Source organism: Acinonyx jubatus, chromosome E1 (assembly GCF_027475565.1).
Source record: "Acinonyx jubatus isolate Ajub_Pintada_27869175 chromosome E1, VMU_Ajub_asm_v1.0, whole genome shotgun sequence".
Taxonomy (NCBI): domain Eukaryota; kingdom Metazoa; phylum Chordata; class Mammalia; order Carnivora; family Felidae; genus Acinonyx; species Acinonyx jubatus.
The window spans coordinates 6,445,755-6,459,934 of NC_069397.1; the positions used below are offsets into that span (position 1 = coordinate 6,445,755).

A 14,180-nucleotide genomic window follows, 5' to 3' on the forward strand; every position below is an offset into this window, starting at 1 on the left:
AGGTCAGGCAAAGGGGAAGCCACGATTTGTAGTGTTTGTCAATTTCTGTGGTGTGACCATCCCCACCTCCATATATTTCAAGTTAGCACTGTGGTGTCACTGAACACAGGGCTGGGAAGCGATTCAAACAGGCAAATCTCACCAACACACCTGTTAATAATGGGAAGGGGAAGTGATGTTGTGTTGTCCTGGCCAGCTTCCTTCTTGCCATAGTTGTATCTGGCTCAAAGTCCTTCCTTACTCCCTATAAGCTACTGGTTCTCTCATTTGGCAAACTGGAGATCTATCATTTCCCGTTTCCCTTCATCTGGACCTGCAACATTTTAGTATCGATACACAAAATCCTTGATAGAACCCATCTCAACTCTCACTACTGGACAAGCCATCTCTTAGAATGATCATAGGGGAAAGGTGGCAGATGTAAGAAAATGTTCAACAATCTCCAAAAAGGGAATTGAACTGATAAATCAAAGGAAATGCCCCTCCTTTCAGTAACAGTTACTGAAATAATCATAGGCAACCTAATCTCTAAGGTGTATTTTCAGTACTCTTTAGAGAATTTTACATTTATGAGGCTAGTCCTGAAAAGGAAGCAATCTGATGTTAGAAAATACTTACTAGCAATTAAAAAATGATAAATGCATTTTAAAGTAAAATATATGCTGTGCATAGCAAATTAATGTAATTATAGTACAAGTTCCAAAAGCTTCCCCATAACTTGGAATATAGGAGAGAAACATGATAAAGTGTTAAAAAGATGACACGCATGGGAGGAATGACCCAGAAGCTCCAGTATTTCTGTGGAACAAGAATTCCAGAAAGAGAGATCAGAATGTTCAAAAGATTAATACTGAAAAGAAATAAGAAAAGAAAAAAAATATTCCTGAACTACAAAAAAGACACGAGTCTTTTTACCAAGTTTCACATCTAATGAATGGAGACACACATCAAGACATAACTTCTTTGTATTTTTTTTAATCAAATAGTGGGGAGAAAATCCCATGAGCACTCAATACTATTTAAAAACTACCCACAAAAGAAAAAAAGTCAATTCTACATCAAACTTGTCCTTTACAACATCAAAAACTAGAGGTCAAGTTTACAGCTTTTGGATGAGAAAATACAGTGACAGAAATGTTCTTCAACATTCAGGCTTTAAAACTATACCAGTGCACCCATCCCTGCAAAGTAGACCAGAGAAAAACAAATAAATAAAATAGAGATAATGCAAGATTGAAGAAGGCAATATACAAGTAAGTGGTGGTAATAAAAACAGTAATATTTAGACTACGGTTTCATAGTTTTTGTTAAAGTGATTTTGAAACTGAATGCAAATATAAGAACAATTCTTGCCAAAAATACTGTATCATGGAAAAGTAAATAAAGCCTAATTATATTCTACTGGATTTAATATTCCTGGTCATTTTAACAAAAGCTAGATGAGGGAGCGTAGCAGAGGCTAATTTATAATCTAGTTTGAATCAGAGAGGGGTTCCCAGGAGCACCATTTATCTAAGTTCTTGCAGAATGTCTAGGTGATAAAAAGGAGAAGATTGTTCTTAACATAGGGAACATGTAAATGGAAGTCCAGGACATTAACAGAGAAATACATGTTCAATTGCTTTTTTAAAGAGATGAGGTAGTAATAAAAGACTAAGATATAAAATTTGAAAATCACTATAGGAAAGAAAAACATAAAGAGAAAATTATGGGGCACGTGGGTGGCTCAGTCTGACTTCAGCTAAGTTCGTGATCTCACAGCTCATGAGTTTGAGCCCCACGTTGGATCTGTACTGACAGCTCAGAGCGTAGAACCTGCTTCGGATTCTGTGTCTCCCTCTCTCTCCCTGCCCCTCCCCTGCTCATTCTCTCTCTCTCTCTCTCTCTTTCTCAAAAATAAACATTAAAAAAAAATTTTAGTTATGAGATGAATGCTTTTTTATTTTATTATTTTTTTAGATTTTTTAAATTTTATTTTTTTTAATTTACATTCAAGTTATCATATAGTGCATACAAAATTTTTTAAAGAGAAAATCATTATGGAATCATAGAGAAGCAGAAAACATAAAACAAGATGAAAGAAGTAATGTTCACAATAATTTATCACAATAAATATTAATGGGTTAAGCCTCCCCTATTAACAAAGACTCTGAAATGGAATCAGATTGAAAATCCAGATTGTGTATGTTTATTAGATAAGTACCTAAAACAGCATGGCATGAAAAGGTTAAAATAAAAAGATGTACAAAGTTGTAACTTGCAGGAGAAAACAGAAAGCACAGGGATAGTAACACTAACATTAAAGAACTCAAGGCAAGAAGTATTTAATGGCACGAGGTTGTGTATGTATCTGTTGCTGTTTCCTTGGTATAAAATGGGGAAAGTAATAAGAGATAATAAGAAAGTAATGGAGAATATTATAAGTCCCATAAGAATACTAAGTGAGATGTTGCTTAAAAGTATTTAGAACAATTCTGCCTGGCACATAGAAAGAGTTAAATAAATGATGGTGTAGAACTTAAGAGACATCGTTAACCAGTGTCTTCAAAATTCCCTCATACCACACCTTTGCTCTCTCTACAACCCTACTATAGTCTGTCATTATACTTCTGCTGGATTACAGAAATAATCCCCTAACTGCCCTCCCTGTCTCCAGTCCCACACACTTCAGTCCACCCTGCACAGATTAATCCTCTTAGAACACTATTTTTAGTATGTCACTCTTTGGCTCTAAGGTTATACCCAAGAAGAAATCCAAACTTTCCAGCCTGTTATTCCAAGCTCTCTACAATCCTCCGTGATCCTACCTTTATTTACAGGCTTATGTTGTATATTTTCCATATGAACTCTCCGGGAACATTCACCTTTCCAATAGCCCCGAAACATATTTTAATCACTTCTGTCTCTGCGTCTTTCTTTGTTCACACTTGAAAGCTCCTTACATTTATCTCCAGGTTGGCCTTCTCTTCTGCCAACCAACCCCAGTCCCAGTCTCTCTCTAAAGGGGGAGTCTAGCCTGTTCCACAAAGAAATTTTCCTCTTCCGATGACTCAAGAAATTCGGTCCTATATTCTACCACTTAAATAAATCCTCCCTTCGATCCTTCCTTACCATAGATCATCAAATTTAAGACTGCTGATTATATGATAAATCATTATTGTATGCACAAGAAAGAAAAACGATGTGTCAATTACCATGTGACAGTCCATTGATTTTTAAGAGGCATTACTTCTTTGGTGATAGTGCAAAGTGGGAAAATGTGCATCTTAGGCTGAGTAAAATACGGTAGGTGTTTCATTCATTCATTCAATAAATATTTTCTTATTGCCTACCGTATGCTCAGCATTGCACAGATGGTGTCGCCAAACAGTACCTCACAAGGCACGTACGTTCAAGTTTATACTCTTTGCACACGTCTTTTACCACCCCCTGCTCCCCAAAAAGTCCCAGGCCAAGCAAATGAACACAGAGGATTATTACTGTGCGTTATTTGCACTGCTTTATAAAATTACTGACTTCCCAGTTATTTTGAATAACAGATCAGCAGATCCTTGTCTCCTGTTGATTTCAGATTTCTGGATTTTACTGCTTTAGAACCCACCCTGGAATCCATGATGGCCACCAGGCGGGGGGCGGGGGGCGGGGTGGTGGTGGTGAGGGCAGACATCCAAGGATTCTGGAGAGATTGCAGGATATCACTCTGGGAAGCTCCTACTCTTGGAGCATATTCCTTGGAGAGTTGAGTGGGGAAGAGGGCCGCCTGGCAGCCGACAATCCTCATTCAGTCAATCCGCAAACTTGTAAAGAGATTTATAATGTGTGAGGCTCAGTATGAGACACACATTAGAGCACGTGCAAAGAGGGGTATGCTCTGAAATGAATACAGTGCTCTCTCAAATGAAGCCAGTCCTTTAGGGGACTTCTATACTTTCAGTTCTGTCTCGTTTTCTTTTTTGATGTTCATTACCACCCAGTGAAATAGCCAGGCCGCATCTCACTAGTCCCATTTTACAGTGATGAAAGTGAGGCCCAGAGAGGTTCAGAGAACTGCCCAAACTCAAGTGGCTGAAAAGGTTTCCCAAATTGTAATTCACAAATGACAGCTCTTGACTGTAAATCTAATGCTCTTTGCCAGATTATACATGTAGAGAGTTAGGGATACCAATGGGGTGAGTGGATTTTCAGATAATTCCACAAGTCCTGATGGTATTCCAGAAACATCACCCCCATCCCCTGCCAACAAACACAAAAATCAAAGAACCATGCCAAAGAGTACCGACTGAATTGAACGTCTGAAGGTCCAAATATGAATGACGCATAGAAGGTCTGTGCAAACCAAATTAGCAATGGAAGGTGACAGGAAAATTTCAAATGTCCCCATGTTCTGTTTAACCCTCTGCTCTTGTCTGTGGCTTGGTCCTGACCGAAGAGCTCCAGATGGAATGGACAGTGTCTGGGGCCAGGCTTTGGGGTGTGCTTTGACGGTAAGTTGGCATCTCACCAGGCTGGGCCTTGACCATGTCCTCCACCCCCCGTGATCCTGGCCCACGTTGGCTGGCTGAATTATTTAAATATTGTCCATTACTAGTTAATAGACACAACATATTGAAAGTTTTACAATCAAATATTTATGCTGCTAGAAAACATTTTACATTATCTTTAAACAGCCATGTCATCTATTTATTTTCATTCTGTGATCTTTCTGTTTTGTATCAGAATTGGAGAATTTAGCCTATTTACGCCGAAGTAAATATTATGATGAAAACATTGGATAGCTCAAAAGTAGACTTTAGTAAAGTGCAGAAGTATTTTTTGTTAGGGTCAATTGCACAACATCTCTTGCATGGAAATACATTAAGAAATTTCCTTGGGATGCTTGAAACATGGAGATTAATATTTCATGGCTAGACATTGCCTCGACCTGCCTTTGGTCCCCCTTGATGGAGCATCCTGACCCTTCTAGCCATTCATCCCTTTTCCGACCTGGAGAGAAATGCTTCTAGGGCACAGAGAGGGCATTTGCACGTGACTCTGGTCAAGGAAGTACATTTCATACCTAATCTTGGGCTGCAAGTAAGCGTTATTACCTCTAAAGTTACCATGGTCTGAAGCCATCTGTTTGGGAATCAAAGGCCACACACCCCTCAGCTTGGCCTCCTCTCTTTCTGCCAGATGCTCCTACCTTCTGAATGCTTCTCCCTAACTCTGTCCTGATTTGCTGCTTTATTAGGCCTCCAAAGCTAGTGACCCATGTTTCAGGGCCAACTTACTTCTGCCCCTAGAGAGGGACCAGCCAGTAAATTCTTCCCATTGCTGAGTCAGAAAAAAGACCTTCCTTGAATATCAAGTGGGGTGTGTGTGTGTGTGTGTGTGTGTGTGTGTGTTTTCCATGTCATTTTCAAAGAACACTCTCAAAGGCACAAGAAAGGTGCCAGACCATCAAAGGGCCAGAAAGCACCAACTTTATGATGAGCCTTGACTCCCCGTGTCTGACTTCTGGCATTCAAGAGTAAATTTCAGCCCCTAAATTGGCCCTTTCGGACCCTACTCCTTGAGTGTCACTTCTTCACCCATATCTGATTTCTCAAGCTCAGGCTGAACTCCCAATCAGAATGATAGCTGTCTCACACCTCACTTTGGAGTCTCAGTTACCTGCAGACTTTCCAGGAGCCTCACCAGACTTGAAGAGGGTATAGGGAGAATGAGGCCCATGTCAGAATCTATGCCACATTCCCAGAAGCCTTCTAACCTCCTTGAATGTCAGCTCCTTCCCCTAAAGAAAGAAGGAAGCTGTATAGGTCTTAGGATTACTACATGAGGAATAGATAAGAATTTATATGTCCATGTATGTATTATGTGTAAAGTGCCTCATGCTATGTTTGGTCCAGAGTGCGTACTCATCAATTAAGTAGCGGTAAGTATGACCATTACTGTTTGTGCGCAGATGCCCTGATTTCCTCAAAGACCTCTCAGGTCTTGATTTCCCCTGTTGCTCTCCCATGTGAATATGGTTTTCCCCCAGTCATTATCTGAACATCAGTTCTCAGTCATGCTTCCTAACTACAAGAAGTCATGAGAGATAGGATGTGTCAAAGAACAAGACAATAGAGAAACACAGGGGGAAATGAAGGGTAGAAAATCCATGCTTTAGAGGAAATTACTCATTGTGTTAAAAATACATACATACCCAGCAGGGGTGCCTGGGTGGCTCAGTCAGTTAGCATCAGACTCATGATTTCAGCTCAGGTCATGATCTCACAGTTCATGAGTTCAAGCCCTGCATCAGGCTCTGTGCTGACAGCTTGAAGCCTGCTTGAGATTCTCTCTCTCTGTGTCTCTCTCCCCTCCCACCTCTGCTCCTCACACACTCTCGTGTGTGTGCTCTCTCTCTCTCTCTCTTAAAAAAAAAATTTACACCCAGCAAATATACAGTAAAAGAAGAGGAGCGCCTTTCTACAGATAAGACAGGATACAACTAAGACAGGAACTCAAGAACTGGTAAGGGCAGACCTGTGCCACAGAAACCCTGGTTCAAGTCCCCATGTGAGGACCCAGAGAAGGTCCATTTCCAGGGATCTCAGCTTCCTTGTCTGTAGAATGAGACATTCCATCCAGATTCGTTCAACAAATACTTAGCAACCATTTATGGACTGTGTACTATGTACAAAGAACAGTTCTAGGCACTGGGGTTCCTCTGGGGGCACAGGAGAGACAAGATTCTTGCTCACATTCCCATAGTGGAGACCAAAAAAAAAAACAAAAAAAGACCACTAAATAAGATCATTTCGGTAAATGATAAGAGACAAAGAAAACAGAACCGAGAAATTCATAGAGTGTGTTTGGAAGGAGTGGGCTACTTAAAAAGGTCAGAGAAAGCCTTTCTGTGAAACTGATACTCCCGTGAATGGAGCCCAGGCATGCACAGCTCAGGTGGGAGGGGGCTCCAGGCAGTGAAGACAGCCGATGAGTGTGGGTGGGTGTGGAAAGGAGGGCAGTCCTGTGTAATTGAAGGACAGTCAACTGAGCGAGCCTGGGGTGAGGTTGGGGGGTAGGCAGGTACCAGACTTCGGGGGACCTGAAAGCTAGCCATGTGCAGAAGGCACGTGAAAATCTGGCAAATGAAGAAGACTTCAATCAAAGGCATATTTACAATGATGTGGGGGTGGTAGAGGAACCACAAAGCACAGAAAATACCCGAAGGGAAAGGAATGGCAGGACACTTTGACCACCTCCGGTGCTGGGGGCAGAGTGGGGAGCGGTTCCCAGGACCCAAGGGAGGCAGCTGAATGAAAAACACCTCCTAGAAAGAGCTGTGGCCTTCATTCGATGGATGCTGCTGGGGTCAGGGAGACCCTGGGAAACCAGTACCCTGACCATGCTCTCCCACCTCCCTCCTACCCATACCCAAGCTCCCCATTGGCTGAACATGCCTGCAAGTGGGGGGCAAAGGAGCCTATTAATGCTGGCCGTATTGGTGCACCTGCCTCAAAGCCTCCAGAGTCAAGGGTGGGACAGGAAGAAGATGTAAGATCCAGAGAGGAGAGAGAAGAAGCCATCAGAAGACATACAGAATAGCCACAAGAAGGTGTTTGGTTTTATGCTGAGGGCATCAGGAAGCCGCTGGAGAGTTCTGAGCAAGGGAGCACTCTAAATGGATTTATAGTAAAATGATCACCCTGACTTCCGTGTAGAGAGCAGACTTTTAAAGGGGCAAGAGTGGAAGTTGGGGAGACTCTGTAGGAGGTTATTAACACTGTCCAAGCAAGAAATGCGTGTTGGTATGACCACACATGATGGTTGAAGATAAAGAAAAAGGAATGGATTTATGATAGACATTGGAAAAAACTTTCTAGAACAACAAACAATTTCCATCATTGGCAAGAGCTAAAGGTGATCCTTCTACAAACCTAATGGGCAATAAAAACGTACGTATATTGTCACTGCTCTGGATTCAGCACCAGTGGCAACTAATGTTGCTTTTACAGTGCAAAGTGCATTAAGATCAACTTACCCACCCTCTGCTGTTTTCATTTATAAGAAGGAGAGAGAAAATAAGGAATTTTCCAAGCCTGGCATGTAGAAAAAAATGATTTGTCTAGTCGACCCGATAAATAACAAATAGTAAAGTCTTCTAGTTTTATGGTTGGCGTTATCATAAAGAACATGCTGTACTTATTATCTGGCTAAAGGGGGTTCATGCTGTATGATGTTGAAGTGAGTTATAATCTTTAATAAACAAATGTCAGAAATTTTTAAATTCCACAGTCATGAATGCCTTGCAGAATGGTTGTCTTATTTTTCCTGTCTCTCTCTTTGGTGACTCTTCCATCGGACGTTAGAAATGCCTTTGCTGTGTTCCCAGACGTGCTATCGCTTCCAGCTAAAGATCTGAGGGCCATTTCTAACAATCCATTAACATCCCCTCAAGGATCAGGCCACCCCAGTGATGAGCAGCTTAAAGGCTGGTGTCACAATACCAATCCCAAGCCTCTAATTCACTCCTGGGAAGTCCCAATGTCCCATAAATAAATCTGAGGAGGCTATTAAAATCATATCCTTATGTAAGATAGGCCTAGCATGGAAGGTGATCAGAGACCGAAGAACATTGTGGAAGGTTTGTTTGATCATTCTGCACACATTAGGATTGCTGAGGAAATTGATCATCTTTGCAAAATGTGCATATACAGATCACGACTCCTAGTATCGTAAAAAAATAAAGATCGTGGAGCTCCTGGGTGACTCAGTCGGCGGAGGGTATGACTTCAGGTCAGGTCATGATCTCGCAGTCCATGGGTTTGAGCCCCATGTTGGGCTCTGTGCTGCTGTCCTGCCAGAATCAGGGCTGGTCACAGGGCCAAGGACAACTCATTAAGCTCCAGTGCTGAAGCTCATTTGGGCATCTGGTCAACCCCACCACGCACTGGAAGGTTAGAGAATACCTCAGGAAGAGAAACAGAGACCAGGGAGGGGGCCCACCCAGTCTGACTTGGGTGCAGAGCTCTTAGCCCAGGTGGCACTGTTGACCTCTGTAGCTCCTTGGAACCGCAAGAAGACTTAGAAAATTTCAAGGGAGTTACTCCAAAGCAAAGCACATCCCTGACATGTGGCATCTGGGATAGAGCCCCTCGTCTAAGGATGGCACTCTTTCTGAATTTCAGTTTCCCTCTCTCTAAAATGGGCATAAAAATGTTACCTACTTCCCAAGGTCATTGTGTGTGTTAAATGAGATAACAAAACCATCCACTTGATGGTAGCTAATGTTGTCACGGACTCGTATGTACATATAAATACACTACATAAATATGCATGTTATAGCCCAGATTCAGCAAACTTTTTCATGATAGGTTATGTCTATCAGCATTTAACACGAGGCTCTATTTTCTGGCAGGTGCAGTGGTGTGTCTGTCTTCAAAACTGCCAATCGGCAAACCCAAATACAGCAGCAACAGCAAAAAAAAAAAAAAAAAAAAAGACACAAAACCTTTAGAAACATTCGTTCTAGCTTCTCAAAGCTCTACTCAAGTAGGTATCAGTCTACAAGGTCTGTTTCTCCTTTTCCAACAGGGCAAAAACAAAACTTGCAAAGTCTAGATACCTCAACACTGAAAACCTCTTGTTTCTATGATTATAATTAACTCAAGCATGGATCATTCCACATTGATATTGCCAGTGGAATCTTTAGAAAAACCTCAGATGCGAACCAATGCAAACCTGTCAGTTGGGGTTTGCTCCCCACCTGTAGTACCACACCCAGCCTGGAGGCACTGAGTTCTTTCGAGGAAAGTCTGGTCTCATGTCACTGGGGGCCGTTTCAAGGATGTTGACCCTGCCCCTCCTTTGGAATAGCTCTGGCTATTTCTACTACAGAAAATAATTCTCTCCCAAAGGATCACCATTCACAGATGCTAATAGGGTAGCATTGGTAGAGCTCTTTAAAATATACGATGTGCTTCTCAGGGTGCCTGGGTGGCTCAGTCTGTTAAGCGACCGACTTTGGCTCAGGTCATGATCTTGTGGTTCGTGAGTTTGAGCCCCACGTCAGGCTCTGTGCTGACAGCTCAGAGCCTGGAACCTGCTTCGGATCCTGTGTCTCCCTCTCTCTCTGCTCCTCCCCCACTCATGCTTTATCTCTCTCAAAAAAAAATACATAAATAAAATATATGATGTGCTTCTCTGCACTTTAGTCTTGCCTGGGTTGGTTGATGCCTACGCAACATTGTTATCACCACCACCATTATGGTCACCATCATAGCTCTCCTTTTTTGGGAGCCTCCCATGTGCCAGGCTTTGTCCTGAGAACGTTATATGTATTTATCTGTTGAATCCTCCTCCTAACTTTACAACCTAGGTATCCTCATCTTCCAGACAAGGAAACTGAGACATAAAGAACAGAGCCCAAGGTCACACAGGTAGGAAAATGTAGAGCCAAGGAATGACACTCAGGCATCTGACTCCAGAACCCACGTCCTTTGCCTTAAGTAGCCACCATGCTGCTACTACCCGTGAACACAAGAGGAAGAATTTCACTGCCAATGGCTCCATGTTTCCATAAACTTCTTTCCAAACTCAACCCCTCAGTCGATGTGTAAACTTTATTGAATCTTTTAGGATTCTCCTTTGGTGGCTTTTAACACATTTTCTGCCAAGCACACTAAAAGATACTCCAGCCCCATGTCTGGAAAGCCTGAGACACAGTTACCATTGTTTCACTTTAGGTGATAATATAACAAAACACTGGTTTTGTGTATATGCCAGTGAGTGTGAGGTAGTTGTGGTTTTTTTTTTAATGTTTTTATTTATTTTTGAGAGAGAAAGAGCATGAGCAGGGGAGGGGCAGAGAGAAAGGGAGACACAGAATCCACAGCAAGCTCCAGGCTCTGAGCTGTCAGCACAGAGCCCAACACGGGGCTCAAACTCATGAGCCATGAGATCATGACCTAAGCCGAAGTCGGACGCTTAACCGACTGAGCCACCCAGGCACAAACTACCCCCCCCCCTTCTTTTGAATGGAATGGATCAGTACCAAGGTCAGCTGGTAATAAAGAATTTTCCAGAAGAAAAACAGGAATTGGCAATGCACTGAAAGAAAATACGGCATGAGCCAGGAAGCAACATAAAGATGTTTACATTTTCCCTGACATGAATACTGACCACCCAGGGGAATTAAAAAAACAAACAAACAAACAAAAAAACACCTGTCAAAGGCAGGGCATGGTAGACCCAGAGAGAGAAGCAGAAGCAGGTCTCTGAGTCAACTGTCAAAGCAGAGGCGGCATAAGCCCCCGAAAAGAGCAGTCACACCGAAGCTTGGAGCCCCCCCCAAGTCCTAGTCCTAGCTTCGCCTCTACCTGGAGTGTTAACCTCTGGTGAATCAGGGGTCCCTGTCTTCCAAGTCAGGTCGTCCAGCTGCCACTGTCTTCAACGCCTCACAGGATTGCTATGAGCATCGCAAAGCGAAATACACACCGAGGAGCTTCAAAACAGGTAAGAGTACCTATGAATGGAAGCATGGGAATAGTACAGTTGTAAAACAGAAAAATCTTAGCGGGGAGGGGTGGCAAAGAAGTGGAGCACAGAGGACTTTTAGAGCAGTGAAACTATTGTGTAAGATACTGTAATGGTGGGTCGTGTTGTTATACATTCTTCCAAACCCATGGAAGGTGCAACCCCAGAAGTGAATTATAATGGAAACTCTGGGGGCGCCTGGGTGGTTCAGTTGGTTGAGCACTGACTTTGGCTCAGGTCATGATCTCACGGTTCCTGAGTTCAAGCCCCGCATCAGGCTCTGTGCCAACAGCTCAGAGCCTGGTGCCTGCTTTTGATTCTATGTCTCTCTCTCTCTCTCTCTCTCTCTCTCTCTCTCTCTGCCCCTCCCCCACTCCCGCTGTGTCTCTCTTTCAAAACTAAATATTAAAAAAATTAAAAAAAAATAATCATGTGAACTCTGGATTTGGGGGATCTTGATGTATCCACATAGGTTCATCAGTTGGACCACTCTGCTGGGGGCAAGAGGTATACTGGATATCTCTGTGCCTTCCTTTCAATGTTGCTGGGAACCCAGAACTGCTCTAAAAAAAGATAGTCTTGATTTAAAAAGAAAAATCTTACGAGAAGAGCCAGACTAAGGTTGCAACCCCTGTCTTAACACCACGTGGGTTTCAGTCTATGAGATGCCTCTGTCAGTTTCCATAAAACTGACCTATCCATTCAACGTGTGTTTGTCACAAGGATTTTTGCCTCCCCCTTGGCTGAATTGAATGATTTTTTTTTAATTTCTTTTAACTGAACGCTGGGGTTCATGGGACAAGCCGAGGGTATTGCTGGGTAACAAGGTTCCCGCTCTGAATTTCCTTTACTGTCATCATAGCCGGTTTTAATAGCACTTGGAATTGTCCCTTTTCAGGTGTTCTCACTGGGAAGGCACTAGTTTTAATAGTCAGATGTCCGTGTTAGTTAACCTCTTCTAACTCCCTGCGTGAGCCCTGGTGTTCTCAGAGGGACACTCCAGACAGTGACCCCTAGAACTCTCCTGCCTCATTCACAGCCCTCGAAACATGGGACGAGGTATAGAAGGGTTTTGGAAAGCTCTGGAGTGATTGCGGCTCAGCGGGGAGTATGGCTGTCCTCCCCACCCCCGCCCTGGCTAATGCTTGACCATTCCTTGGCCATAATAGGCGGCCCAGGTTAAGGAGGCATGTGTGATTTGCCAGGTCATCCGAAGCAGGTCGAGGATTTATGGGGTTTCCATTCCGCTTTCTGGGGAGCGGGGGAGACAGCAGGAGAGCTGAGTAAAGTGAGGAGTTAGGAAAACAGAATGTGATTAGTTGCCAAAAAAAAGAGGGGGTGTTGGAAGAAAAGCAAAGCTCCCAGATCAGACCAAATGAGCCCAGACTTGGTTTCGTCATCTCTGGAAAACGTGAATGGAGTGACTCAGAATCAAACAGTCCCGAAACCCCAGGCATCACTTCACCCACCCCTGTTGCAATTACTGCCCGAAAGCCACCAGCTAAGACACCTTGGTAAGTATAAAGAATAATAAGGTGTCACCGAAGCCCTCAAGAAATTTATAAACTCTCTGAAGAAGGGAAGATAAAAAAAAAAAAATAAGAAACACTACGCTCTTCTAGAATCATTCAATCACACATTATGTCGAAGGGCAGCTAGGAAACTAGCAACTGAAATTGAAACGGAAAATAGATAGTGTGTTTGGACATGAATGAAGACAATACGTCTGTCCCCCAGTGGCCTATAAACTAGTGGAAGGATTTTCGTGTTAAAAAATAATGGCTAATACTCCTCGACAAGTGTAATAATAGAAGGACACACAACATAGGAAATCAGCACTCTGCCTGAGTTTTCAAGGAAGGTTTTCTGAATTACGGTCAAGTGTGAGTTGGGTTGTGAGGTATAAGTAGGATGTCTCAACACAGAGAAAAGAAGGCATTCTTGGGGGAAAAGAGAAACATCGTAGGGAAATAAAAACAGAAAAGCCTCAGTGTTTGGAAAGTTATTTGTCCTTGCTGGTATATACAGGATAATATGGGGAGAAAGGCAGGAAATAAAGTAGAAGTTGATGGGGCCGAATAACATGGAGTTTTCTATGTCATTCTTACCAGTGTGGACAGGGGTTCCTGGGTGGCTCGGTTGGTTGAGCATCTGATTCTTGATTTTGGCTCAGGTCATGATCCCAGGGTCGTGGGATCAAGCCCTGTGTCGGACTCTGAGTGTAGCACCTGCTTAAGATTCTCTCTCTCTCTCTCTCTCTCTCTCTCTCTCTCTCTCTCTTTCCACCCCTCCCCATTCCTCTTCCCCCCACTTGTAAAATAAAAACTAAAAATAAAAGTATGGACATTCTTTGGCACTAGGCAGCCAAAGAAAGATTCAGGCAGGAAGCAAAGTGACCCTGCTTAGGATTTAGAGACATCACTTTGATGACAACAGGGAAGACAAGTTGGAGCTGGGAAGGACTGGGAGCCCAAAGACCACTCGAGAGACACTTGGAATAAACCAGGAGGAATGCAAGGAGGGCTGGAGGTAAGGAAGAGGTGTTGGGAACAAATTAAAGGGTGGATTCAAGAGGAATTCAGGAGAATGGATGTGGCATGGTGACAGGTTGATGATGGACAGAATGCAGGAGAGGAGACTGCGGGCGCTCTCCCAAGCCGGAGACTAGGTGAATA

The 14,180-nt window shown here is 43.1% G+C and overlaps 1 long non-coding RNA gene across 1 annotated transcript in view; it reads left to right on the plus strand.

Annotated features, from left to right (window-relative positions):
- Positions 1-11,897, plus strand: part of LOC113595927 (uncharacterized) — an 88,907-nt gene extending 77,010 nt beyond the window's left edge. Inside the window, exon 3 of the long non-coding RNA XR_003416599.2 lies at positions 9,389-11,897. This is a non-coding gene — a long non-coding RNA (uncharacterized LOC113595927). The remainder of the gene's footprint in view (positions 1-9,388) is intronic.
- Positions 11,898-14,180: the final 2,283 nt, after the last annotated feature.